General features: G+C 35.1%; 1 protein-coding gene, 1 long non-coding RNA gene and 1 pseudogene across 3 annotated transcripts in view; 2 read left to right on the top strand and 1 right to left on the bottom strand.

The window, feature by feature from the left end:
- The window catches only part of LOC147410793 (WEB family protein At5g55860 pseudogene), a 21,320-nt pseudogene extending 2,089 nt beyond the window's left edge, over positions 1 to 19,231 (bottom strand). Inside the window, exons 1-3 of the transcript XR_015178828.1 lie at positions 18,748 to 19,231; positions 7,229 to 7,445; positions 6 to 1,143 (exon numbers count right to left, since the gene is read on the bottom strand). The product of XR_015178828.1 is annotated as a WEB family protein At5g55860 pseudogene (transcript). The remainder of the gene's footprint in view (positions 1 to 5; positions 1,144 to 7,228; positions 7,446 to 18,747) is intronic.
- The window catches only part of LOC147410790 (cytomegalovirus UL139 protein), a 63,704-nt gene that overhangs the window by 13,775 nt on the left and 30,268 nt on the right, over positions 1 to 19,661 (top strand). The window lies entirely within an intron of this gene.
- Positions 13,114 to 17,355, top strand: LOC147410794 (uncharacterized). Its single transcript, XR_015177726.1, has 2 exons — positions 13,114 to 13,538; positions 17,076 to 17,355. It is a non-coding gene; the product is annotated as an uncharacterized LOC147410794 (long non-coding RNA).

Below are 19,661 nucleotides of genomic sequence, written 5' to 3'. Positions count from 1 at the left end.
GTAGCTTCTTCTCTGCTTCTTCAAGGGTAATCCTCATTGCTTTGGCTTCTTCCTTCAACGTTTCTGCATTTTTCGTCATCTCTTCTGCTTCCCGCCTTGCATTTTCGGATTCCGATGATAACTGCTGAAGTGTCGCGACCAGCTCATCAGAAGCACTTCTCACTTCTGATTCTTCTACAAGAGCTGCCTCAAGCTCACCCTTGCTTTTTTGGAGCTTGAGATGCAGATTCCCAGCAACAGATTCAGTTTCTGATTCTTTCTCCTTTAGTTCGGAATGCTCTTTCTTCACACTCTCTAACTCCAGCTTAAGAGACTCTACAAGGCTTCCAAGAAAGCTCTCTTCTTCCACAACTTTGTGCAACGTTTCTTTTGCGTCGTCAAGCTCTGAAGTCACAGTTCGGACAGAATCCAAATCAGAAGCCCTAGCAATATCCATCTCCTTCTGCAAACCCTCAATCTCAGCTGTTGTTTCAGCCAGCTTGGCCTCGAGATTCACAGTTAGCTCAGGATCAAATTCACTTTTAAAAGATGCCAATTTCTTCCCCGCTTCTTCCAAAGCAGCTCTATAGGACTGCCGCTGAACATCTTTTTCGGATAGAATCTTTCCTTGTTCTTGCTGTGCTTGCACAAAGGCAAGCTTCTGTCCACAATTGATTCCTCGGAAACCGCAATCTCCTTCGAGATCTCCACAACCCTCTCTGAGTTAACCTCGGCTAAGTGCTTGGCTTCATCTGCTTCTTGTAAGGCAGCAGCTTTTGCTTCCAACGATGCCTTGAAATCCTGACGGATATTCCTGAGTTCTTGTTTTGCAGCATTAAGCTCAGCAAGTGAAGCTGTATACTGTTCTCTTGCATTATCTAACTCTTGTTTCCAAGCACCGCCTAATTCTGTGGGGTTGCTAGAGTTTGTTTCTTCGTGTTTCTTAGCTTGAGTTTTAGCGGCTTCTGTTGCCTTAATTGCCGATTCCTTGGATTCATTTATTATTGTTCTGAGCTTGGAGTTCAGATCCTCTACTGTTCTTTTAGCCTTCTCAAGTTCATTAAGTGCTTGGATCTTGGTAGTTTCAGCATTCTTCAGCTGATCCTTAAACTTGTTCAGTTCTTTTTGAGCCAAGTGAAGCTGTGTCTCCTTGGCCAACACTCTCTGTAACAAAGGAAGAAGAAATTGTAATAACCGGTTTTGCATAATTGATGGAAACTTTACACAGAAATCATAGATAAATGTAACTTAATCTATAGAGGTTCACAATCTCATCATGGATGGCTTCTCTCCAAAATTCTGCATCGGAAGAGGATAAGGCTTCTTCTAGAAGAAGATGGGTCTCCTTCTAACATAGAAGTGACAAAATCTGAGCCAAAGTCCTTAAAAACTCTAGCTCTTTTACTTCTTGGTTCTATGTTGGAATAAATATTTTCAGTTATTCTAAGCATAGGTAACTCTGGATGTAAATTTCCCTCAATCCTAGAACCCCCACTAATTCTTAATATAAAAGAAAATTTATCTTCAAAAAATTCTACATCGATAGATCCTATTATAACATTATTAGAAATATCTAAAAATCTATAAGCTCTGTTGTTAATTGCATATCTTATAAAAACACACTCAGAAGCTCTACTTCCAAGTTTTGGCCTCTTGGGATCATATTCTAAAAGTCTTAGTCAAGTCAAAAGCATCACTTTTGTGTTTCATTAAATAAACATAGGTAAATTTAGAACAATCACTATAAACGTAATGAAGTATCTTTCACCTCCTCGAATTAAGATACCTTCAAGCACACAAATATCAGAATGAATTAATTCTAATAATTGAGAATTTCTTTGAACAGATTTATGAGAGGATCTGCTTATTTTTGCTTGAACAAGATTCACATTTTTCAAAAGTGACATTATTTTAAAAAGGTATTATGCCTAGGGAGGGAGCACAAGTTACTAACATATTTCTTATTAATGTGGCAAAGTCTAGCATGCCAAACATTTATTGAAGACAGAGTAAATAGAAGAACTAGAAGCTTTATTAGGATTTTCTAAATTCAATTTAAACATACCATCACAAGCATACCCTTTTCCTAAAAAAGTTCCATTTCTAGTTATTACATATTGATCATCCCCTATGTTTTGCTGAAATCCGGCTTTGTTTAGAAGGAAGCCTGAAACCAAATGGAACTAAAGAAAAATAAAACCTAGGTTAGTAGCAAAATATTTCAAACAAAGAGAAAACGTTGATTTCTTTGGTACTGATTCACCTGTGTCTAGAATAACGTCCATTAGAGTATTAACAGCTATTGCTGCAATTCATAATTTGATAATACATCAAATACTGTTAAAACAACCTTTTTAAATGGTAATCTAGAAGAAGAAATTTATATGGATCAACCTGAAGGATTTATTAATCCTGATCAAGAACATTAGGTATGCAAATTGATGAAATCGTTAATACGCTTTAAAACGGGCACCGAAACAATGGCATGAAAATTTTGACTAAGTAGTTATTTCTAATGGTTTTCGAATAAATGAAAATGAAATGCATGCATGTCTATGATAATAGCATGTGTAATGACATGTTTATATATTGACGATATTTTAATTTTTGGTTCTAGTTTAGAATTGGTTAAGGAAACCAAGAATCTATTATCCAATAACTTTGACATGAAAGACCTAGGTAAGGTTAATGTAATTTTGGGTATTAAAGTAATTAGAATTGTTAACGGAATCTCATTAGATCAATCTCATTATATTGAAAATATATTGAAGAAATATAAATACTTTGACTGTAAACCTGTATGTACACCTTTTGATCCTAGTGTTAGATTATCCTAATGATGGTGATAGTTTGAATATAAACAAGAATATGCTAGTATTATGGCGGTCTTAGATATGCAACAGATTGTACTAGACCTGATATTGCCTATGCAGTAGTAGTACTTTGCAGGTTTACCAGTAATCCAAGTTCAAAACATTGGAATGCCTTAAGTAGAATAATGAAATATTTGAAAAGAATTATTAACTTAGGCATTCACTATCAAAAGTTTCCCGTTGTTCTTGAAGGATTCAGCGATGCTAATTGGAATATTGTTTCAGAAGACTCTAAGGCCACTAGTGGATATGTGTTCAGTATTAGTTGAGTAGTTTCTTGGAAGTCCAAGAAACAAACAATTATAGCTCAGTCTACAATGGAGTCTGAACTAATAGCATTGGCTTCAGCTAGTGAGGAAGCAAGTTGGCTTTGTAGACTTTTGTCTCACATACCTATCTGGGATAGGCCTGTTCTTGTTGTCCTAATTCATCGTGATAGTACAGCCGCAATTGGGAGAGTACATAACCATTATTCCAAAGGTAAATCGTGACAAATTCTTCAAAACAACAGTACTATAAGAGAATTGTTATCAAATGGTACTATTAACATAGATTTTGTAAGATCTAGAGATAATCTCATAGACCCCTTGACTAAAGGATTAGCAAGGGAAATGTGTGGAATACATATACAGAAATGGATCAGACCCCGTTTGAGTCACCTATGATGGATACCCTACCTAGAGACTGGAGATCCCAAGAACTAGGTTCAAAGGAAAAGTTATATCTTCTTGCCCATTCCTATACAAAAAATGCATGATATGTTGAAGCAAAAAGGAAGGTCGAGTTTATAAATACTCTTAATAAGGTTTAGAGCTTACTTTTTAAGTGGAGTGATTAGCTACAAAGAACACTCTCATCTATATAAGAATGAATGTGAGGCCACTTACTATGAGAATATAGGGCCAATTCTCTAACATACTTATGAATACTGGGATAAAAGCACATGGCCGGAACGTGCTAGCTTGTAAGGTTCACACCAGTCAGAATTGTGTGTGAAGTGTATTCTTATATAGGCAAAACTATTGAGTTCAAGACATAATCACCCAGTTTCTTATTTTGAATATATCTTCACTATGTGAAAGTTTAAATTTATAGACACTTTCATTTAAGCATGATTCTGTTGATTTTGTCTGGAATTTTTTTTTTTTTTTTTGTACATTAAAATAAGTGGGGGATTGTTGGTTTTTTAATTCAAAAAAAAAAAAAAATTGTTGTACTACCTTGATTTTTGAAAAAGTAAAAGTCTTTTGTACTTTTTGTGAATAAATTTCTATTTTGAAATTGAATTTTCCCACTTTTGGGTTTTAGTCTCAGTTAGATTTTGAGTCTTTGTGGTTTTCCTACTTTGAGTTTTAGTCTCACATGGATTAGGAAGAAAACTTGAATCAAATATTTAAAGGATTTTTTGGAAGTTGGGTTGGGCCCCACGGGGCACCCAAGCTTTTCCTCCTAAGGGGGGAATTCTCCTACACCGAGTCAACGCAAATTAAAACACACACACGAGCGCACCGAGTTGAGTTAGGTTAGCTATGCGGTGTGGTGTGTGCGGGTGAGTTCCTCTTATAATGTCTAACGTTATTTTTATTTGAAATTTTTTTCTTCAAAACTTAGTGTTCGTTTTTAAAATCAAAACAGTATTTTTAATTGTTCGTGACTCTTCAGTTACACCATTTTGTCTTCTTTTAAAAAACCTTAACAAAACCCATATTTTTTATATTGGTTTTTCTCATATTATCCCCTTCTCTCTTTTATACTTAAATCTGAGCAAGCTTAACGTGGTGTGAATCAGAACCCTCAATTCGAAGCATCGAGTCGCGTGGTTAACAGAAGTTTAACTGGGCTATTGTATCCTGGGGGTGTAGTGTCAAAATTTTGCCTGCTAAGTTTGCAGAGGTGCAAAACACCTTAAAGAAAGCGATTTAGTATGTGCTTCATCCTGATTCAAATCGAGATTTTTTGTGTATTCTTATTTTTCAGTAACAACAATTTTAAAGTGTAATCGTCTCATTTCAGGAGTATGTAATACATCTTTTAGAAGCATTGTTCTTCCTGAAGTAAACCTTATCTCGACTTCCCCAATACCAAGTACCTTAGTAGAATGAGAATCCCCCAACAACACATTTTTGTCATCAAAAGGAAAATAATTCTTGAACTAGTTTCTATCATAGCAAACATGCCTAGATGCTCCAGTACCTGCCCACCATCCTTCGGAACCATTCATCATATTTATTTTTGATATCATGGCCACAAAAAAATTCTTTAGTCACATTGGTCTGAAGAACAAATTTGCAAGTACAACAGTTCCAAGCAAAATGCCCCGGTTTGTTGCAAGAAAAACAAACAATCAAATTATTATCTTTGTCATGCCTCAAAAGAGGTTTCTTGGAGGGATATTGGTTTTTGTTTTGCTGTTGTGATGGCTTTGGATATTGGGTTCAATTTTTCTTCATGTTCTTATTTGGCTTAAAATGAACCTTGCTCTTATTATCATAAACATGGTTTATTCTTGCCGAAGAAAAATTTCTTCCTTTTGATCTTTTAGTCAAGCCTCTTCTTCTATACAAAGTCGAACTATCGAACTTTCCATAGAAAATTCCTAGGATTTATGACGAAGGGAAATTTTCTAAATTCTTCCAAGATGACAATTTATCTACCAAATCAGCTACTTGAAACTGTTTATCAATTTTCATGCCCTCATTTAAAATTTCATGAACAATTTTCTGCAAATCATGGGATTGGGAAATTATGGATTTATCATCTACCATCTGGAATTTAAGATATGTACCTACAACATACTTTTCATATCCAACCTCTTATGTGTCATATTTTTTCTGTAACGCTTCCCAAACTTCTCTTGCAGATTCAAGGGCAGCATAGTAGTCATAGATATCATCCACAAGGTCATTAAGTTTATGATTTTTGCAAAGAAAATTGGCCTCTTCCCATATACGAATTGCGAAGGTTTTCCTGGTTCATGTTCTTCTTCTCAAATTGGATCATCTTTAAGTACGAAAACTACTTTCATAGTTGTAAGATAGAAGAACATCTTATGTTTCCATCCTTTAAAGTGCATTCAACGGATCAAAATGATTTATTGATGCTTTCAGACGGAGCAGAAGTGTTTGTTTCTATATTTTCCATGGATAATTGGTTGAGATGATTACACCTTAAAATTGTTATTGCTGGAAAATAAAAATACACAAAAAAATTCGATTTAAACCAGAATAAGACAAACAAAGTTGCTTTCTTTAAGGTGTTTCACGCCTCTACAAACTTAGCAGGTAGATTTTGGACACTACACCCCCAAGATACAACAGTCCAGTCAAACCTCTGTTAACCACGTAACTCACTGCTTCGAATTAAGAGTTCTGATTCACACCACGTTAATCTTGCCTAGATTTAAGTATAAAAAAGATAAGAAAGAGATAAAAAATCTGAGTTCTATTAAGATTTTTTAAAGAAGATAAAATGGTGTAACTGAAGAGTCACGGATAGTTAAAAATACTATTTTAATTTGAAAAATGGACACAAGGTTTTAAAGAGATAAATCTGAAATAAAAATAATGTTAAGACATTAGAAAAGGAACCCACCCGCTCGCACGCACGCACCACACTACATCGCCTGACTCGACTCAGCTCGGAACGCGCACATGTGTGTGTGTTTAATTTGAGTTGACTCGATGTAGGAGAGTTCCCCCCTTGGGGGGAAAAACTTAGGTTCCCCTTGGGGTCCAACCCAAGTTCCCAAAAAAATCTTTTAAAAACTAAATTCAAGTTCTCTTCCTAATCCACGTGGGACTAAAACTCAAAGGAAGAAAACCAAAGACAAAGACTCAAATTTTAGTGAAACTAAAACCCAAAGGAGGAAAAATTCAAATTCAACATAAAATTTTATTCACAAAAAGACAAAAAACTTACTTTTTCAAAAATCAAGGTAGCACAACATTTTTTATATATTAAAAACTCAACAAAATTCTATCAAATCAAATAACAACGTAGGGAGATACAAGTGACCAGTTTAGAGTGGGGGAAAAAGAAGAAACTTCCACCAGTTTTATGAAAATCCAGAGACCCCATATTTAGAACTTTGAGAATTTCATGGGATTTATAATGGGTTTCAATTATTTGGCATGAAACATGAGAAATGTCTCTAATGTCATCTGGATAATCCAAAAAAGGGTTTTATCCAATGCCCTTTCCATATCTACTGTCAACAAAATTAGATTTGATACACATTTCTCAATCTATGATTATAAAAGAAGGAATCCGTTATATGTTTCTACTAAGGATGATACCAATTTAATCACAGGTTCTACAATATAGATGCTAATAATAAAAATAAGTTTATAAATCCAGTTACTTGCTATCAGAAATACCTCTGTAGGAAGAAGTTTTGATTTTTTAATGATGGGTTTCTCCCCTGAGCCTGAGAAGGCTGCTTCACCGAATAAGCTGACAGCAGCTTTGACAGATTCAAATGGTGCTCTGGTATCTATCTCCCCCACCTCCAACCTTGGAGAATTTGTAGAATTTTGACGAGCTTTTACACCCATACTTATGTTCCTTTCCTTTTCTGTCTTTTCCAAAGTACACCTGTTGAGATGGGTTCAAAAGAATACTATATTGAGTAGTTGTAGAAGAGAAAGAAAGAAAGGAAAAAAAAAGATAACTATTTGCATATAAAACACATTAATCGCAACCCCAATATGTACAAGCTAACTTAGTTTATCATTATGGAACAGATATTGGGTGTTTGGACGGATGAACATGTTGTCCACAACAAGGATGAGAAAGGGGCCTTCATAAGATTTGTGTTTTCTTTTAAAGAAAATCCAAAATTACAGGGGTATAGCTACTACTCCTTGGCCCTTATTCACTAATTATAGCAACAATTGCACTAACCCTATTGGATACCAGAGAAAATTTTCCAGTTTTCTACATATTGAACTAATAAATTTCAGCGGGTTAAGGATACCAGTTTAGAATTGGACAAAGATATGATGAATCATGAAGATAGATAAAAAAAGGAAGGGATGAGTTATCAGTGAATCTGTTCTCATTCTGAACCCAGTGAAAAATGTGTCAGGGAAGATACCAAAGAGCAACATAGCAAACATAAAGTTAAATATGGCTTGTTTACATGAAATGGAAAAATATTAAATCTGTTCAAGGATCTATTATGCTCCTAAAATCTTGAACTTTTGACCAGAAGGAGAGTCAAGAACGGATAATAAAATTTTAAAATTTAGACGACAGAAATGAGGAAGGTTATTGATGCATTACACCGGAACAACAATCACAGTCTAGATTTGGTACATTACAGGAGTGTGGATGACATTGAGATAGACACAGAACATGGACATGATGATGTCATATTTAAAATAAAAAGATATAAGAAACAATTATCAAGAACAAGACTTGGGGAAATTCCTGCCTTCACAGATAGTATGCAGCATTTGTAGAGCTTCCACCAACCACAATCGTGCAGCATCATAAAATTTTAACAGACATGGGAAAAAGGAAGGGGGGGGAGGGGAAGAAATAAATATTATGAAAACGATCAAAATTTGTTTACAAAGGTGTAATTATTAATTGTCAACTGAACAAATGATATCAGTAACAAGTGATAATTGTCCTTAAGGGCCTTCCAAGGGAACCTTAAAACATTCAAACATGGCAACAGTTCCATGTACTGGTGTACTCAAAGAGTCACCCAGCCAACCTTCTACTGCCTAGGCAGGCTAATCATCAAGCAGTTGTGTACACAGTGAAAAGCAAGGCATTACGGCACTAGGCTTGGCAGTGCATGCAACTTAATATGTTGCGTACTCTACATATTAGCAAAACAGCTGTAATCTTTGGTTTAATTACATAAATAGCTCAAATACTTCATTTCGACCGTTTTCTCACTTTCAATCACATTGGCAGCCTGAAGCATTCATGTCTAGAGCCTTAAGGACAGCTCTTGCTGGTCTTTTTTCTTCTATTAATTCCCTTTTTTTTCTTTTCTAAAAGGAGATATTCTATGCGGTGCATGCAAGTGATGCAACTCAATATGTTGTGTACTCTACATATTAGCAAGAGTCTTATAATCTTTCATGTAGTTTATTTCAACCATTTTTTCTCACTTCCAATCGTGTTGGAAGTCTTAAGGCATTCACCTCTTAAGCCCTAAGGTAAGCTGCTCCTAGACCTTTCATCACTAAGTGAAAATTTTCATTGAAACCAAAAACGAAGGCATAAAAGGAGGTCGAGGAATCCTACGTAGAAATTACAAGAATCCCAAGGATGGGATTTTGGGATTTGGCTCTTGAATTTTTTATATAAAAAGTATTTGAAAAGAATGTATGTTCTTCATCTTATTCTTATAACTCACCACTTCTTTTCCTGAAAAGGCATTGTCATTCTGGAGTTGAATGAGTACTTGAGGAGGAATCTTCTTTTTATATTTGGGAAGGACTAAGAAGCTTATAAACAGTCCCTCCACTATAACTTTCCCTTTCACATGTTCTACCCTTTATTTATGGGAGGAAGCGTGTGCACAGAAACAACCTCTCTCTGTGTTTGTTTTCTTGTTTACTTTTTTGAGTGAAACTATGCACCTCTATCACTCGTTATTCTTCTTCTTTTTAATTTCAAGGAGGTGTGGGGGGTTTGGGACCTGATCAATGAGTTCTAAGGGATCCCATATGCCTTCCATGCACAAATCAAGAGGTCTGGCCCCATGGCAAGCTAACCCAAGTTGAGTGCGTGTGGTGGGTGGGGTAAGGAAAAAGAAAGGCAATAGTGTCCCACCAAGATGCAAATTCATTAGTACTTATCCATATGTTGATGTAGCATTATTTACAGGACTCAAAGCACTTCAGTGAACTGAAAAATCAGAAGAAAAGCCCCACTTGCCTGGGCTCATGACATAATAAAACATCTATTTACATAAATGCCGCCCTAGCAAAACCACTGGGTATTAAAACTTATCAGAAAGCTATGCCACATGAGCCAAAAGACTTCCTTTGACTCTTCATGTAGGTAGCTGCCCCAAAAATCTCGTTTTTTTGCTCAATATTGTAGATCAGCCTCACAGACTTCTAATCATGGTATATAAAAATGCATAATTCCAGTGTCAATATTAAACTATGTTGTCAAATCAACCCAAAAGACTATTTAAGAGGGCTTGACCAGTTATAGAGGTTTGATATATGAATTTCTAGAAAAAGCTTCCCAGGCATCCAATTGCCAAATATAAGAATGCCTTCATTTTTATTTATGTCAAATCATTTCATCAGTAGCGCCTATGCCCGTGCTCAAAACTTGTAGAAACTGCGCATGGCATTGTACCTGCCATTGCAACCGCTGGGTATATAAAACTTCCTCAGCTCTTGACCATATTTGAACTTGTTCCAGACAAGTCTAAGAGATTCTATGCAAGATGGATCAAAGAAATAATTCACTTTGGTATGCCAAATGGTCAATAAACTCTTATTGGCTTATGAAACCATCAAATGTGCCAAACATGATTATAGATGATATTGTAAAATGACCTATGCAAATTCTATTGTTTGGTCCCCCATCTATCAAAGGTTCCGGAATATTGTGTTGTGTTGTGTCTGAGTTGTGCCGATGTTCTCTGATTTGCCCTCCACATGCATAAACCAATCACTGGTCAAAGTCCTCTGAGCCTTCTCCTTGTCATTTCAGCACTCTAGGCTTTTTTTCAGATAGATAATCAGACAGTATGAGCCATTTTTGACTTATGATAGGAGGGACTATGTGCATAGTCACAGTCACCTCCACTCTTATTTTCTCTCTCTAGTTTAATGAATGTGTAAAACATTATTGCCTAGACTCACCTCATCCAAATAGTCTTAAGTTTCGCTCATGCTTTTGACCACGCAAACATGGTAATCTGACTTACTTAACATAATTACAACATAAAGAAAAATAATTCAAATTTATTAACAAGCAGTGGAAAAGGAAATCCACATGCACAAGGGTCCACCCCCTCGATATCGTCATATGAAACCAAGTAGCACCCCAAGTGTCTCATCGGAGGTTGCCATATGATCCCCGATGATTCATTCGCCTTACCAAAACACAAGGTTTCTCATAAACAATGCCTCCATAAGCATATTGATGACTCGCCAATTAACTATTCCAATTAACCACTTCCAAACAAGGATTCACATATAAATTAGTTTGATTGCCACGAGGAGAAACCCTGTTAGGCATCCCTAGCTTGGTGCACACCCTGATGGGCATATGGCAGGTAGTTGATAACAATGTACACAACCATTGAAAGCATATATATATATATATATATATATATATATATATATATATATATATATATATGGTTGTGCAGGGGGGAATGATGTCCAATCATAGTCCCCATGCATGCATGCACGCACACACACATTTATCAAATGTCATGTAAATATATGATGGAGATCCCTTCAACTTAGCATGATGGGCAAAAAAGAAATCAACTATCTCTTGAAGAAACAATTGCCTTTAATGGTGATTACAAGCTTGATTGAGGGGCTCCTAAGATTAATTTAGCTCTTCAAGCAGCGTACCAAGGTGTATACTATTTAAATGATACAATATGGGTTGATGACACTATACAGGGGGGATCAATGCAAATTAGACCTCAGAGAGAAGCTTTGGAGTCCTAGAGCACTAAAATAAGTTGGATCAACACAAAAAACCTGGAAACATAAAAAGGATATGCCATTGAAAATTGATCGCCAAGGAATAACACGAAGCAACCATTTTGATATTTTAAGGATGAAAAGATTGAGGAGGACATTTTCCATAGATTAGAGTTTGGTTGTTCTAGCAGAGTAAAGACAAAGTGCTATGTGACCTTCAAATTTGAATAAAACTGAAATGAAGATTTCATAAGAAGACAATTAGACCAACTAAGCTTTCTATGTTGTGCGATTAAGAAACAACATGTCCACATAATGAGTGTAGTAAATATGGAAGTGTTTAAATAAGTGGGTTAAAAGATTAAGAATGATAAAATAAAAAATGAACACATTTGCGAATATATAACAGCATAGATAGGTGATGAACTATGGGAAAGTTGATTCAGACAGTTTGTTCACGTGAAATGAAGACCAGAGACAACGCCAGTGAGAAGGAACAGGTGGGTTAAGGGTTCTAAAAGAATGAGAGGAGGAACAAAAAGGCAATGGATTGAGATAGTGTGAGAAAATTTGAAGACACTTGAAACAACAAAGGACATGGCTTTACATAGAATTCAACAGGGTACAAGATTCATTCAACATGTTACTTTTATTAGGTTTAATTTGTACAATAATGCATTTTACATAGGTTTCTAAGGTGAAACTTCATAAAAATATTTTAATAAATTTTTGGAGGGAAACAACTTAAGTTTCTTGAGTTTCAAGTAAGACTTTTTGTCCCAAAATTACTTCAATTTAAGGTTAAATGTGGATTAAATGATCCAATCATCTTCACTTTGATTGTTTACATACCTTAATCATGTCTTTACCTATTTTCAAACATTTTTACACTTATAAGCACATTTTCATTTATTCCATTAGTTGTACAAGGACAATTGGAGATACACAAAAATCAGATAACAGAAACTGTCCTCACTATAATACAAGTTACAGAGTTTGTTCTCCAACTCACTCTTCTCAAGTTCTTTGTTGCTCTCCCAAGGTTTCTAAACGTAGTCAAGTCGGTAGAGATGTCTACAACATCCAGGGGTGGTTGTATCATGGGTACAAAGTTCTGCAAACTTTGTAGCATGACCTCGAGTCGCAAAGACAAATTCTTCTTTGAGGACAACATGTTCAACGTGTGCCTTAGCCTACCAAAACTGATAATTCTATTTGTTTCTTGTAACTTCACTCTACAAATTCTTTACCTAAGCATTTTTAAGTATCACAAATTCTCTGTTTCAGTGTTTGAAAACTATAATATATACTTCTGGAATTTTTTTCATCTATGGCTAAATTTCTACTTCTCTAAACTTGGGGTAATATTTCCTTTTACTCCAATAAAAAAGTAAAAATTTTAACAACAAATTCATCTTTTGAACAATATTTAATCTTTAATCATTCAAATTATGTAAATTTGATGGTAGTTAGGGAATAAACATTTAACTTGATATCCTACACACAAAAAAAAGGTGTCTGAAATTTTGAGCTTCCTCGGAATTTTTTATTTTTTATTTTGAAAAAAAAAAAGAAAAAAAAAAACTAGATGGAGCGACTCGGATGAATTAAACATTAACGCTGTGTTTGGATTGAGGGAAGGGGAGGGAAGAGAAGAGAAAATATGCTGTTTTCTCTTCTTTTCCCCTGTTTGGATTGTTAAGTGAGGAGGGAAGAGAAGAAAAATGGAGGGAAGAGAAGGGAAAAAACGCAGAATTTTGTTCCCCCCAAAAATGGAGAGACGCGGAGGGAAGGGAAGGGAATAAAATTTTCTTTCCAAATTTGCCCTCATTCTTTTTTAAAATTTCCAAAGAAACATATTATTGGCAGGCCAACTATTACTAGTTACACCCCAACTAAATCTAATAATTAAATTTCAGAAACCATAGAGATGCTTGCGAAGGAGAAACCCTCGAGAGAAGGAACGAAGGCGACATCCTATGTCTCTCCACACGAGTTTGTAAAAGCTTACTCTGCTCACCTCAAACGATCGAGAAAGGTAAATCTTCAAATCTAGGTTTTCTCCAAGATCACAAACTTCTTCTCTTGTTTATTATATGTAAATTTACGTTATAATTGCAGATATCAGATTAATATTGGAACTTTGATTTTTTAGTTTTTTTCTTAATGTATCTGCACAATAATTTTGGGGTTTTAGATTCGTGCTTCTTAGTTGATTTGTTCCACATTTTATTTTTATTTGATCTGCTTTTATATTTTTTCGAGTATGAATCTCTATTATTTGTTCTCAGGATTTGGAGTTTTGCTGATCTGATTACGAATTCTACAGGTTTAATGTGTTTTAATGTCAGGGGCTGTTTGAATGCATTGTAGGTTTAATGTGTTTTAATGTCAGGGGCTGTTTTAATGTGTTTTAATCTCTCTCACACACACACAAAAGATTTAAAACCATGTTGATACTTGTTGGTAAATAAGAGACACGAAAGTTTTGAGGAAAAAAAATATATAAATCTGTTAAAGAAGAAGCAAATAAATTAGGTAAACACATAATTTATGATGTTTCATACTGTTTATGTACAAGGAAGGTGATAAAGATATTCACAAACTTGCAACATAAAAGAAGAAAACTGGAGATATTGATGCATTGAGAATGAAAACCAAAATTTTCTATTTTAGTAAGGAAAATTAAGGAAAGATGAAGGGATTATTTTCATACATTGCAAAATGAAGATCACTTAGTGAGCTTAGAAGTTGAAGGAAATGCTTATCTTACATAAGATATATAAGCTATTGTAAGATTGTGTTATAAAAGTGAAAGGGACTTTGGCTCCGGTTAAAATATAAAAGGCTTTCTGATCAGATTGTATCCCTATAGATACTTGGAATTACATTGGAGAAATTGTATTTTGTTGGTTTCTTAGGTTGTTTAACAATATTTTTAGATACAAAGAAAATTTTAGAGAAATGGAGTATTATGGTATGGGTGCCTTTTTTTTTTACAATAACAAGCGTGATATGTAAAATTTCACCAATTATCGTGGGGTCAATGCAAGGAGGTTGACTATCGGTGCTATTTTCTTACTTGGACAATTAATGGTAAAGTTTCGAAAATAGAGACACATTTGCACATGAATTTACTGACATGGAAAAACATAGAGTCCCATATGTTGATGTTATGAAAGATGTGTATTGTGGAGCTGTTGCTAGTTTTAGAACAATTGGTGGCGAGATGTGCTAGTTTCCATTTATAGTGAGTTTGTACCCCACACCAACATAAAGTCAATATCTTTTTAAAGAAAGATTGGATTTTGTGAGGTGGGTTTAGCAAAGTTTTGTTATTTTTTTTTTTAAAAGAAAGATGAGATTTTTGGGAGGTTGGTGGTGTGTTTAGTAGGTATTGAGCTCAAAAACGAAAGAATTGGTTGAAGTGAAGGTGGGTTCTTGTACTTTGATATAGAGAGGAAAAAAAATGACTTGTTCTGTTGAAGAAAGGAGAAAAACAGGGGTTGGATTGGTGAATGGGGCATCTACTCTGCTTGAGGAGATGGAGATTTTGAAAGAAATTCAGGATTAGTCTGGTGGTGTGTTTAGTAGCTTTGTACTAATGTTCTTTCTATTACTTTCTAAAATTGAGTAGTTACTTCAGTGGTTTTTGCACTTCTCTTCACTCTTTTATTAAGCTTTTTTTTTTATATCTTTTTTTCTTTTTTAATTTTCTAAATTTGGTTCTTGAACTTGCAAGGCTCATTTACTAAAACTTCAAATATCCTTCATTGCATGCGCGTGTGTTATTATTGGTTTTCTTTGCAATGCAACTCTGATGTCTTGAGTATCAATTCCAGCTTACCTTTGAAAAATATGCTTGAACTTCCACAATTTTCATTTACGTTGTTATTAGGTTTTTCAAGTGACTAACTCGCAGGATGAAAGTGACAATCTCAAAGGTTTCAAGTGGCTATCTCACAGGCTCGCTAATTTTTAGCGAGATTGTCACTTGAAAAACCTGAGATCAAGACCAATCAATGAGGAATCATATGGTTTTTGCTTATGCATAGCCATCTTATCTGTTGTTTTTTTTTTATTCAATGTCACTAGCACATTGGGAGTGTTTGGCTGAATATTTTTGGTACAACCGTGACTGTGTGGACGTATGGGCGATTCGGAAACAATGCTCGTTCCTTGAACCGGTGGAAGAGAATAGGGAGCTAAGGAGAAATTTTTTATTTTCTCACTTGCGTCCATGGGTGATGGGTTGGTGATGCTTGAATGTGGGGTTTGTATGATTGGAGAAATGTGGTATTTTTTCATACAACAGTTGGTTCGAGTGCTTTATCCTTCTTTTATCGTGGTGCATTTGAGATCAGGATTTGGGTTTGTACAAAATCTCGTTATATAATTAACACTTGATTTAGCTCACTTTTGTTTTTGGGGGAACTGACATAACAAAAGAGGGTAAGGAGGAACATGTAAAGTATCTTAAATGCTAGTCTCTTGGGGGTATGGATTTGCAATTTATTTTCAATTTCCTTTACATGTTAAATTTTCATTTTTCTGAAGGCAGGTTTCCTTCACAATGTGAGCATGTTCAATTGTTTAAAGACATGATGGAGCCCCCTTCAAACCAAAGCTGTTATAGCAACTATCCAACTCCTCTTTGGTTAGAGGAGAAGGCATGTGGTATCATTTCTTCGTATCTTATTTCATGACTTAAAAACAATCTATGACAATGAAGTTGGTTTATTTTCATTAACAACTTTGTTACAATCTAATTGAACTTATTCTCCTAATTAAAATGGCGAAATGGGGTTGTTTCTAATGATGAATTTTGTTAGAATGTAGTATAGATGGTTGGCATGAAGCGGCAATGGCCCTCCTTCCCCTGCAAATTTACTCACTTCTACAGATCCGGTGAAACATCTTTATGTGGTAATGGCAACGGTGGCATGATCAATTTCGAAAAGGGGAATGCGGTTTTCAGGTTGAATGTTTTTTTTTTTTTTCCGCTTAAATTGAGGGTTTTTGAATGGTAAAGGGTGGTTTAGTTGTCTGGAATTCAATTTTCCTATTCTACACTCATTTTTATTATCTTGTGAGTGTATAAAAGTGGATAGTAGTCACATCATAACCAAGGAGGTCATCACCATGTATATCTACAAAGAAAGGTGAATATAAAAGTGGATGGCAGTTGCTTTGGAACTCCATTCCAGTCCAGCTATGCCGTTTATAGTGCCGTGAAGATGGGTGTGGTCTAATCTGGTTGATACTTCTAGGTCAAATTCAGCCTGATTGGGTGATTATAATTTGGTTTATGGATGGAGTTCTCTATACCATGCTAGAATGGCTCATTGATTTGGTTGGCTTGTATCTTCTGATTAAGTTGGTTGTTGGACCTGTGATGTACGTGCCATGTTTTGAGCACTGGTGGTAGGCTATGATAGGGTTTGCGTCTGTGGAATTTACATAACTATGTATTCATCATTTTTAATATCCTGCATGGAGATTTTACGAAACTTAATGTTGCCAAGCAGGAATTTTTTTTTCTTTTGTGTAAATTTAATCTTAATCTGCTCAACAGGTGAAGAAACACTTCAGCCCGTGTTGAACATGAAGCTAGCACCTTAAAAATTAGTGAAGATCAGCTATTCTACTTTCAGCAAAGGGGCATTGATCACGAGAAGGCAGCCCTTATTTCTGGTTTCTGCGAAGATGTCTTCAACAAGCTTCCTGCCGAGTTCAGTTCTGAAGTGAACGAGCTCATGAGTTTGAAGCTTGAGGGATCTGTTGGGTAGAGACCAATAATTGTGATAATGTACATTTTTTTTTTTTTTTTTGGCTCCTTGACGAAGAAAAGCAAATCATTATACTGGTTTAATTGTGATGTTCATCATGAGTTGGTCCAAACAGTCCTAAGAGAACTTGAAGATGGCTGCCTAACATCTATGTATGGAAACCATATTGTGACCCGAAACATAACATCGTTTATGTAATTTGACTACTATATATGGCTATCCTTTTATCAAAATAAATGGCTATAATAACCTTTAAAAAATGCCACCAAGTAGTAATGCATGAGGAGTCAACAATGAACCATGTCACACTCAACAACCTGACCTCATTTGTTAACAAACAACTAAGGATAAGGAGTTGAGTCAAACATGTGGCTTGGAAAGGTTAAGCAAATTAATTCAAAGATCAAACTCCCAACCATCTGGCCCTTCAAGCTTTTATTGACAGTTGATCTTGTCTTCAACTTCTCAAGGTTCTTAACTAAGCTCTACTACTATGTTTTATATGGGGAAGGAAGAAATTTTTTTTGAGACTTTGTAAATATTTAGTATGGAATATCCCCTATTAGTGCCAATCGATCAAGAACAATTAATCTAGATCAAAATAGTCTAGAAAAACATTATAATTTTACGATATTAATAATAAAAAAATGAGTCTTTCTAATCAATGTTATCCACTCTCACTAGTAATTGATCGAAAATAAATGGCTTAATAAATCGTAATAATTATATAATCTGCTTGAATTTGGGTTACAGATGATGTGTGCTAGTAACTGTTGGGAAGTTGATAGCTTACTTCAACATTTTGAGAGAAATTGTAAGAAGCTTGAAAAGGTCCATCCTTGTAGGTTTAAATGTCTAGGACCATGTCTTTAATCTCAAATTTGCTTATTTTAGTGTGCTAAATGACTTGGATTTTGAGTCAATGAGATGAACAAGTATTTTTAGTTTTTTTTAATAAAAACATATATCTATCCAACCAAATTGAATCAGGGAATCAATTTGATTTTAAAAACATTGGTGGAATGTAAGCTCTCATGATATACAGTCTTGTATTTCTTAAGTTTGATAATAGGGAATTTTTGCAGGAAATATGGTATGAAGGTTTGTATCATTGTATAAGTAGAATTTTGTTTTTTAGTATGAAGGGTATAATAGTCATTTAACAATAATAATTTCTCTTCTCTTCTCTTATGAATCCTAACCAAACAAAAGAAAGTTGACTTTTTCTTTTCTCTTATCTTTCAATCCAAACAGGGTGAAGAGAACCTTCCCTTCCCTTCCCTTCCCTTAATGAGTTTCTCTTCCCTCCCCTTCCCTCAATCCAAACACAGCGTAACGGAAAAAAATTAGAATTGTTCGTTAAAAACGCATTAATGACTAAGTAAACAAACAAGGACCAAAAAAAATTGAAAAATAAAAAATAAACAAAGGGCAAAGGACAAAGAATAAGAAACATACCTGAGGATCCTTTGTCGAAAACCCTAATCAAACCTTGATCCAAAAGCGAAAAAACAACGCCATAAACCCTAAAATCCCATCAAACGATCAAAAATCTGATAACTTCCAATAATAATAGCAAAGTCAACGATAATTCCTCTCTTCTTTCCCGATTCTCATCTTTCACCAATGAAAATTTTCTCAAACCGATACTAAACCCAGAACAGACAGAAGCTCTGCTTTGCACCAAAGCTTCAAAACCGCTATTGATTTTCCGATTAAGAGAAAAGCGGTTTTGGAGGATTCACGAGGTTTTGAAAAGCTGTTTTTGATCTGCGCTTCAAGGATTCGAAAAGAGAGAGAGAGAGAGAGATTCAAAGTGGTTTTGGGATGTTTTATATCTGGAAGTCTGGAAGAGAGAGAGAGAGAGAGAGGAAGACAGAGAGAGAGAGATGTGTGCCACGTCATCGTTTCGCATGATTCAAATATTCGCATAGAAAATTGCTAAACTGATTACTACGATCACTGCGTTCAACATTTTGCTGACGTAGCAGTGTGTACAGAATAATAGATTACTTCCTCGAGATACGAGGTCAAGGTTCTATGATTCTATGGTCAATGCCACGTCTTTTCAGTGTTAAACGAAGTGTGCTATTTAGTCAGAGTAGAATGGCTCTTTTGCATATTTCGGGACGCCCCACAGTATGGTTTATTCGGATCGCTTACAGTAATGTTATAAATCGTCCTTTCTAAAGTCCCAAACATTTGTTTTGTCACTACTTTTGGTTGGGGAAGGGTTTCTCTGCACAGACAGCCCAGAGTAGAAATATGTGGACACATCTTATTTTTCCAATATTATTGACTACTATCATATCAAATCTACAAGTATACTCATTTTTTTTCAATTATCTCCTTCAATCCATTTCATTCTCATT

This window comes from Akebia trifoliata, chromosome 1, assembly GCF_017979445.1.
Source record: "Akebia trifoliata isolate Shusen 1 chromosome 1, ASM1797944v1, whole genome shotgun sequence".
In the NCBI taxonomy this organism is placed as follows: domain Eukaryota; kingdom Viridiplantae; phylum Streptophyta; class Magnoliopsida; order Ranunculales; family Lardizabalaceae; genus Akebia; species Akebia trifoliata.
Note: the sequence above shows the minus strand (reverse complement) of the source record. Positions and strands in the feature narration are given on the sequence as shown.